This window comes from Henckelia pumila, chromosome 3, assembly GCF_033568475.1.
Source record: "Henckelia pumila isolate YLH828 chromosome 3, ASM3356847v2, whole genome shotgun sequence".
Taxonomy (NCBI): domain Eukaryota; kingdom Viridiplantae; phylum Streptophyta; class Magnoliopsida; order Lamiales; family Gesneriaceae; genus Henckelia; species Henckelia pumila.
The window spans coordinates 8,669,393-8,678,653 of record NC_133122.1 but is presented as its reverse complement, the minus strand read 5'-3'; positions in this window follow the sequence as shown (position 1 = coordinate 8,678,653).

Here is a 9,261-nt window from a genome sequence, read left to right as displayed (position 1 = left end):
TCCCCTGGCCTGTAAAGAAGCTGTTGTACAACTGAGCTAACCCATCTTTCTTGCCAAACCATATCTCCAACTGAGCAGCCGCCCCTTCCCAGTTACCAAACTTAAGGGCCAATTCATCCCGGATCTCCACTAGTTTCTTAATTAGGCTAGTATCATCTTTCCTGATTTTCCAATCCATGACATTATCCCAATAGTAATGATTAATCCATTTTATCCACAGAGAATCTTTTTTCTTATGGATATCCCAAAGCGTCTTTGCAAGCAACGTCTTATTCCAGATTCTCAGATCTCTAAGCCCCAACCCACCATCATTAATAGGAGAACAAACTTTACGCCAAGAGATAGGGGGTGCTTGCTAGTCCACATAAAGCTTCTACATGTCTTTTCAATCTTGTCTATTACCCCGCAAGAGATAGGCAAGATAGAAAGCCAGAAACATTCCACACCCTGTACAACCGATCGGATCAGTTCCAACTTGCCTGCATAGGAAAGGGTATGTCTGGGCCAAGCAGCCACTTTCTTGGCGATGGTGTCCACCAACCCACTGTAGTCTCTCTTTGTCAATCGCCCTGCTGCCAAAGGGATTCCCAAGTAACGGAAGGGAAAGGAACCCTCTTGGTATCCACTCATCATAATAATGTCCCTTCTAATTGGCTCCTTAACTGCTGCCAAGAAGATATTGGACTTCAAGGCATTTTCCCGGAGGCCATCTGTTTTCCCAAACTTTTCCACACAGTCCAATAAAATTTTTACGCTCTGAGTTTCACCCTTAGCCAAGATTAATAATTCATCAGCATAAACAAGATGAGTTATACTCAATGCCTCACATCTAGGGTGGAATTGGAAGTCTGGCAGCCTAGATGCTTGCAATAGGGATCTCAAAAGCCTTTCCATGCAAATGACAAAAAGAAGGGGGGAGAGGGGGTCACCCTGACGCAGGCCCCTCGCGCCCTTAAAGAATCCGTAAAGTTGGCCCCCAAATGAAATAGAGAACGAGGTCGAACAAACACACTCCATAATCCAAGAAACAAATACAGGAGGGAAATTAAGGAGACGAAGAGAATCTCGTAAAAATTCCCAATGAACTGTATCATAGACTTTTTGTAGATCAATCTTAAGAATACAACGTGGAGAGCCCCTTTTCCTCGCATAGTGTTTCAACATTTCCTGGGCCAAATGAATATTTTCCACTATAGAACGCCCAGGAATAAAGGCTGCCTGCGCCGGGCTTATCAAAGGCTTAATCACTCTTCCCAATCTAGATGCTAAGATCTTTGATATGATCTTATACAATACAGTACAACACGAAATAGGCCTAAAATCAGAGACAGAAGTAGCATGATCGGTCTTAGGGACTAGAGCAATTGACACATGGTTCCATTGTTTTAAGAGTTTCCCACTCCTGAAAAATTCTGAAACCGCAGCAATGACATCCCCACCAACAGTGCCCCAAGCTTTCTTAAAGAACGCAGCACCAAAGCCATCAGGCCTCGGGGCTTTTTCTTCTTCAATGTTGCCCAATGCAATTCTGATTTCATCCACACTGACCACCCTAGTCAACTCATCCCAACAGGAATCTGGTAGAATGGGACCAAGGGGAATAATTGTGTTGGATAACGTGGCGATCAGATCAATCAGGATTGATACCCGGTGCAGCGGAAGTTTTAAAAATTTTATATGGAACGATTCCATAATGGTTATCAACCTTACGATTAAATTGTGTGTGTGTAAAAATTAAATAACGATTATAAATTTTTACCTTTAATCTCGAATCGAGATTTTTGGACACCAACAGATTGCTCTGCTCTTGTTGTATATCCCTGGAACTGATGGACGAACTGTTCTTTAATCAGGTCCACGAACGGATATTTAATCCCTCTGATAGATTGCATTAGAAAATATATCAGAAGTTTCTACGAAGAGATTAACGAATTTGATCCGTTAAACCAGACTGCAATTCAAAATTCACAGACTGGATTTTCCGAGCAGAGGGGAGAAAGGGGGCGGCCACTATTGAGAGAAAAATACTAGGGTTTTCGAAAATTGTGACCTGTTGTGTGTAATTTCTGTACTGCAATAACTTATTTATAATGTAGGCCACTAACAGCTTAGGGCCCATTAGTCATAAGTTCAAGCCCGACAAGCAAAGCCCGCATGTTCAGAAATTAATATAAAATTCATCGTGACTCCGATTGATAAACCGATTTCACCAATGTGCACAGAAACCATTTCTGCACCTTTTAAAGTCAAGATAAATTTTTCTGAATCCGAATTCAGTGATTTCCAAAAATGCCCATCCCTATGTCATTTTAGGAAATCTTACTCCTCTACTCTTAAATAAGAAGTCCAACTTCTTCGTTCATTAAATTTAACTCTTTAAATTTAACTATCTCAACGAGGATTAAAAATCCATTACTCTGTGTGACCCTCAATGGTTCAGGGATACAGCTAGCCGTGGGCTCACAACTCCTTGTGACTCGAAACAACAATTTCCGACTTGCCCATCGAATCATGGTAAGAGCGCCTAGCAACATCGCCCCATGATTCCCTAGGTATCACTGATAGTGCCTGCAAGAACCAATAGATTTTGGTTAGCGTACAGTACGGTCCCTTCATCCATATATCCCGATCGAATCAACAACCATTGGTATATCGAGAGTCGTTCGAGATTCGATAACTATGCAATACATCTTGAAGATCAAATAGTGACATCGCATGTGTTACTAAGAAACCATTTCTTAAAACACATCATGTACTCTGGCCAGAGATTCGTCACACTAATATCTCCTCGGATCGCATAGGATATCCACACTCGCAAGTATGTGGTGAATCCTTGACAACAAAGCATCGACTCCTATATGTGTTGTAACTGTACCCAATCCCGACACCTGATGACCCCAATAGAGTCGGTAAACGAGTCAAAGTACAGTACTAGCATATAGAGTCTCAATGATGTTTCAAGTAGTAAGGACTAATGGTGTACAACCAAAACCGCGGACTTTATCCACTCGATAAGTGATAACCACTTGGAAAGTCCGGATAGGGTAGTTCGATCATTCATCATATGAATATCCATTTTCATGCTTCGAACATCTCTATGTTCCTTACCAATGAAACGTGGTACTCTGCATCGCAAATGCTAGTCTCAAACTCGAGCGATCCTTATCCTTATTATCGGACGGCTCAATCGACTAGGAACAGTTTAGAATATACAGTGACTATAAGATGTGTTTCATGATAGACATCCCCATGTTCTACCACATCTTACATACACTATAGTATATTCAAGGTCTTTATCAAAACAACAATAGTATATCACAATATAACAATATGAAGAAAGATAAAGTCATTGCCATTTATAAAAGTTTAAATTATATTAGACAAAAGATTGTTTATACAAAGAGTCATCAAAGCCCTTAGCCACAAGTTGGCTCACCGGGCACCCACTCTTTCAATCTCCCACTTGCCCTATAGCCAACTAGTCATACTACGTAGACCCATTGCTTCGCGATGTTTGTCAAATAATGGTCCTGGCAAGGGCTTAGTAAGTGGATCAGCGATATTGTCTGCAGAGGCCACTCTTTCGACAGTGATGTCTCCTCTTTCCACAATCTCCCGGATGATGTGGTATTTCCTCAGTACGTGTTTGGATCTTTGATGAGACCTTGGTTCCTTTGCCTGAGCAATGGCACGCGTGTTGTCACAGTACATCGGGACTGGACCAACAACTTCAGGAATGACGCCCAACTCTTGGACGAAATTCCTCATCCAAACGGCCTCTTTAGCAGCAGCTGATGCTGCAATGTATTCTGCCTCAGTGGTGGAATCCGCTGTGGTGTCCTGCTTGGAACTCTTCCAAGAGACAGCACCACCATTGAGCATGAACACAAATCCAGAGGTTGACTTTGAGTCATCCACGTCACTTTGGAAGCTAGAGTCGGTATAGCCTTCCAATTTTAGTTCTCTTCCTCCATATACCATGAACATATTCTTAGTCCTTCGTAAGTACTTAAGAATGTCCTTCACGGCTTTCCAATGCATTTGACCGGGATTAGCTTGATATCTGCTCGTGACACTCAGAGCAAATGCTACATCCGGTCTGGTAGATATCATCCCATACATGATACTACCTATGGCTGACGCATATGGTATATGTGTCATTTTCTCTATCTCTTCATCAGTCTTGGGACACATAGACTTGGATAGAGAAACTCCATGACACATGGTTAGATGTCCTCTCTTGGACCCATCCATTGAAAATCGTTTCAATATGGTGTCGATGTAGGTTGACTGAGTGAGTCCTATCATTCTCTTAGATCTATCTCTATAGATCTGTATCCCTAGAATATAGGATGCCTCACCCAAATCCTTCATCGAGAATCTACCTGATAACCATATCTTTGTTGACTGCAACATCCCTACATCATTCCCAATGAGTAGGATGTCATCAACATAAAGTACTAAGAATGTCACAGCATCCTTAACTACTTTCTTGTACATGCATGGTTCCTCCGGGTTCTTGATGAAACCAAAATCCTTTATTGTTTCATCAAATTTCTGGTTCCAACTTCTTGATGCTTGTTTTAGACCATAAATTGATCTCTGAAGCTTGCATACCTTATTCTCGCTTCCCATGGATGTGTACCCCTCAGGCTGCTTCATATAGATTTCTTCCTTAATGTCTCCATTAAGAAAAGCAGTCTTCACATCCATTTGCCATATCTCATAGTCATACCAAGCAGCTATGGCAATAAGGATTCTTATGGACTTGAACATTGCAACTGGTGAAAAGGTTTCATCATAGTCAACTCCTTGTCTTTGAGTATAACCTTTCGCCACCAATCGCGCCTTGTAGGTCAATACCTTACCATCAGGCCCAAGCTTTCTCTTGTAGATCCATTTACACCCTATTGGAACAATTCCATCGGGAGGATCTACTAAAGACCAAACTTGGTTTGTATGCATCGAATCTATTTCCTACTGCATAGCTTAAAGCCATAAATTTGAATCCGCATCAGAAATTGCTTCCTTGAAGTTTCTTGGATCACATCCAACATCGGGTTCATCTTGATCCCCTTCAAAAAGAAGACCATATCGAATAGGAGGTCTAGAAGTCCTCTCGGATCTTCTAGGTACAGGCGTGTCTATCAATGGTTCCTGAGGTGTAGGATCGTTATTTTGTATTTCGGGTTCTTCTCGAATTTCTTCGAGTTCCATCATCTCGCCTTTCTTATCCAATAAGAACTCCTTCTCCAAGAAGGTGTCATTCCTTGAAACAAACACCTTTGTTTCAGCAGGATAATAGAAATAATATCCGATTGAATTCTTTGGATACCCTACAAAATAACATAAGCTGGATCGACTATCCAACTTATCTCCCACTGTCCGCTTCACGTAAGCAGGACATCCCCAAATCCTCAAGTACAAATACTTAGGAGCTTTGCCATTCCATAACTCGTATGGTGTTTTGTCCACTGCTTTAGTGTGGACGTTGTTCAACAACAATACCGCCGTTTCAAGCGCATAGCCCCAAAACGAAGGTGGAAGCTCAGTGAAGCTCATCATGGATCGAACCATGTCCAACAAAGTTCGATTACGACGCTCCGATACACCATTAAGTTGTGGTGTCATAGGAGGAGTCCACTGAGAGAGAATCCCATTCTCTTTTAGATAGTCCAAAAACACGGTACTTAAGTATTCTCCACCTCGATCCGATCGAAGTGCTTTAATACTTTTACCTAGCTTGTTTTCTACTTCAGCCTTGAATTCTTTGAACTTTTCAAATGCTTCAGACTTATATTTCATTAAATATAAATACCCATACCTTGAATAATCATCAGTAAAGGTAATGAAGTAGGTGTGGCCATATTGAGTACCAATTCTAAATGGACCACAAACGTCTGTATGGATCAAATCCAACAGATTTTGACTACGCTCAGGTTTCCCCTTAAAAGGAGATTTAGTCATTTTTCCTTTCAGGCAGGATTCACAAGTAGGTAGAGAGTTAATATCAGACATATCAAACATGCCCTCTCCCACTAGCTTGTTCATCCTCCTTGAGGAAATATGACCTAGCCTAGCGTGCCAAAGGTTTGCCGGGTTTTGACTATCGATTTACCTTTTGTTTGTTGTTACCGGTTTATCAACATAATTTATTGGAACGTCTTTTAATTTTTAGTTATATAGATCGTTTTCAAGTTGTCCATTTCCAATCAAACATTCATTCTTGTAAATATTGCAAATCTCATTCACAAAATTGCAAGAATAACCATCTCTATCAAGCATAGAAACAGAAATAATGTTTTTAATCAAATCTGGAACAAATAAAACATCTCTCAAAAGTAACTTAAAATCGTTCTGCAAAATTAAATAAACATCTCCCACAGCTTTAGCTTCAACTCTAGAACCATTTCCGAGCCTCAGCTGGGTCTCACCCATTCTAAGCTTGCGACTTCTTGTCATCATTTGCAACTCATTGCAAATATGAGATCCACATCTGGTATCCAATACCCAAGAAGTAGTATTAAGAAAAACATTTATTTCAATGTAAAACATACCCTTTGCAGTTCGCAACTGCTCGAGGTATTCCTTGCAGTTACGTTTCCAATGACCGGGTTTCTTTCAGTGATGGCAAACTTGTTTAGACTTGTCCAATTTTGCATGTAATATTTGGCCTTGAGATCATGGTCCAACCATTTCTCCAGTTCGGCCAACCTTTCGGCAGTTACATCAGCCGAGGCTGTTTTCGAAGAAGCCTTTTCTAACACTTAGAAAATCTTTTCCGAACATAGGACAATCTTAACTTATGGAATCATTCTGTATTGTTTGCGCCAGTAAGTTTGTTTTGTTGGAGAATTGAAACATGTGGATTACGAAGATTCATCATAATGATATACTGAGATGAAACAGACAATTATCGATGATTGTTTAATTAATTTACTAAGACATAAAATAGGCGAAATTTATTTTATGAATCTCACTCCCACTATTTTAACGATTTCACTACCCTCTAGTGAAAACGGGAAACTGTTTTCCTTAGTGAGAACATGGAGTTCAATTGACAAACTATGGTCCCGAATAATATCAGCCAACCATAATTTTCAAAAGGTAGAGCCCAATTGCTTCCAAAGCAACCTCCACGTTTTTACCTCATGTCCAATAAGGGCCCAATAATATGACGCCGTTTATTGTGACATGTCAAGATGACCCATCAATATTAAGTTGTGATGGACGGTCGCCATGTGGATCCCCCAATAATATGAGCCGATCCCATGGGAGTTCCACCCAACTTACAACATGTGTCGATCCAATGTACAGCTTTCCGACGAACGGGCTGAAAGAGTGGGTGCCCGGTGAGCCAACTTATGGCTAAGGGCTTTGATGACTCTTTGTATAAACAATCTTTTGTTTAATATAATTTACACTTTTATTAATGGAAATGACTTTATCTTTCTTCATATTGTTATATTGTGATATAATATTGTTGTTTTGATAAAGACCTTCAATATACTATAGTGTATGTAAGATGTGGTAGAACATGGAGATGTCTATCATGAAACACATCTTATTGTCACTGTGTATTCTAAACTGTTCCTAGTCGATTGAGCCGTCCGATAATAAGGATAAGGATCGCTCGAGTTTGAGACTAGCATTTGCGATGCAGAGTACCACGTTTCATTGGTAGGGAACATAGAGATGTTCGAAGCATGCAAATGGATATTCATACGATGAATGATCGAACTACCCTATCCGGAATTTCCAAGTGGTTATCACATATCGAGTGGATAAAGTCCGCGGTTTTGGTTGTACACCATTAGTCCTTATTACTTGAAACATCATTGAGACTCTATATGCTAGTACTATGCTTTGACTCGTTTACCGACTCTATTGGGGTCATCAGGTGTCGGGATTGGTTACAGTTACAACACATATAGGAGTCGATGCTTTGTTGTCAAGGATTCACCACATACTTGCGAGTGTGGATATCCTATGCGATCTGAGCAGATATTAGTGTGACGAATCTCTGGCCAGAGTACATGATGTGTTTTAAGAAATGGTTTCTTAGTAACACATGCGATGTCACTATTTGATCTTCAAGATGTATTGCATAGTTATCGAATCTCGAACGACTCTCGATATACCAATGGTTGTTGATTCGATCGGGATATATGGATGAAGGAACCGTACTGTACGCTAACCAAAATCTATTGGTTCTTGCAGGCACTATCAGTGATACCTAGGGAATCATGGGGCGATGTTGCTAGGCGCTCTTACCATGATTCGATGGGCAAGTCGGAAATTGTTGTTCCGAGTCACAAGGAGTTGTGAGCCCACAGTTAGCTGTATCCCTGAACCATTGAGGGTCACACAGAGTAATGGATTTTTAATCCCCGTTGAGATAGTTAAATTTAAAGAGTTAAATTTAATGAACAAAGAAGTTGGACTTCTTAATTTAGAGTAGAGGAGTAAGATTTTCTAAAATAACATAGGGATGGGCATTTTTGGAAATCACTGAATTCGGATTCAGAAAAATTTATCTTGACTTTAAAAGGTGCAGAAATGGTTTCTGTGCACATTGGTGAAATCGGTTTATCAATCGGAGTCACGATGAATTTTATATTAATTTCTGAACATGCGGGCTTTGCTTGTCGGGCTTGAACTTATGACTAATGGGCCTTAAGCTGTTAGTGGCCTACATTATAAATAAGTTATTGCAGTACAGAAATTACGGACAACAAGGTCACAAATTTCGAAAAAAACCCTAATTTTCTCTCTGAAGTGGCCGACCCCCTCTCCCCTCTGCTCGGTAAAATCCAGTCTGTGAATTTTGAATTGCAGTCTGGTTTAACGGATCAAATTCGTTAATCTCTTCGTAGAAACTTCTGATAGATTTTCTAGTGCAATCTATGAGAGGGATTAAATATCCATTCGTGGACCTGATTGAAGAACAGTTCTTCCATCAGTTCCAGGGATATACAACAAGAGCAGAGCAATCTGTTGGTGTCCAAAATCTCGATTCGAGATTGAGGTAAAAATTTATAATCGTTATTTAATTTTTACACACACACAATTTAATCGTAAGGTTGATACCTATTATGGAATCGTTCCATACAAAAACTTTAAACTTCCGCTGCACCGGGTATCAATCCTAATTGATCTGATCGTCGTGTTGTTGGAGAACGCGGCGTTCAGATCAAACAAGATTGATATCCGGTGCAGCGGAAGTTTAAAATTTTTATTATATGGAACGATTCCATATTG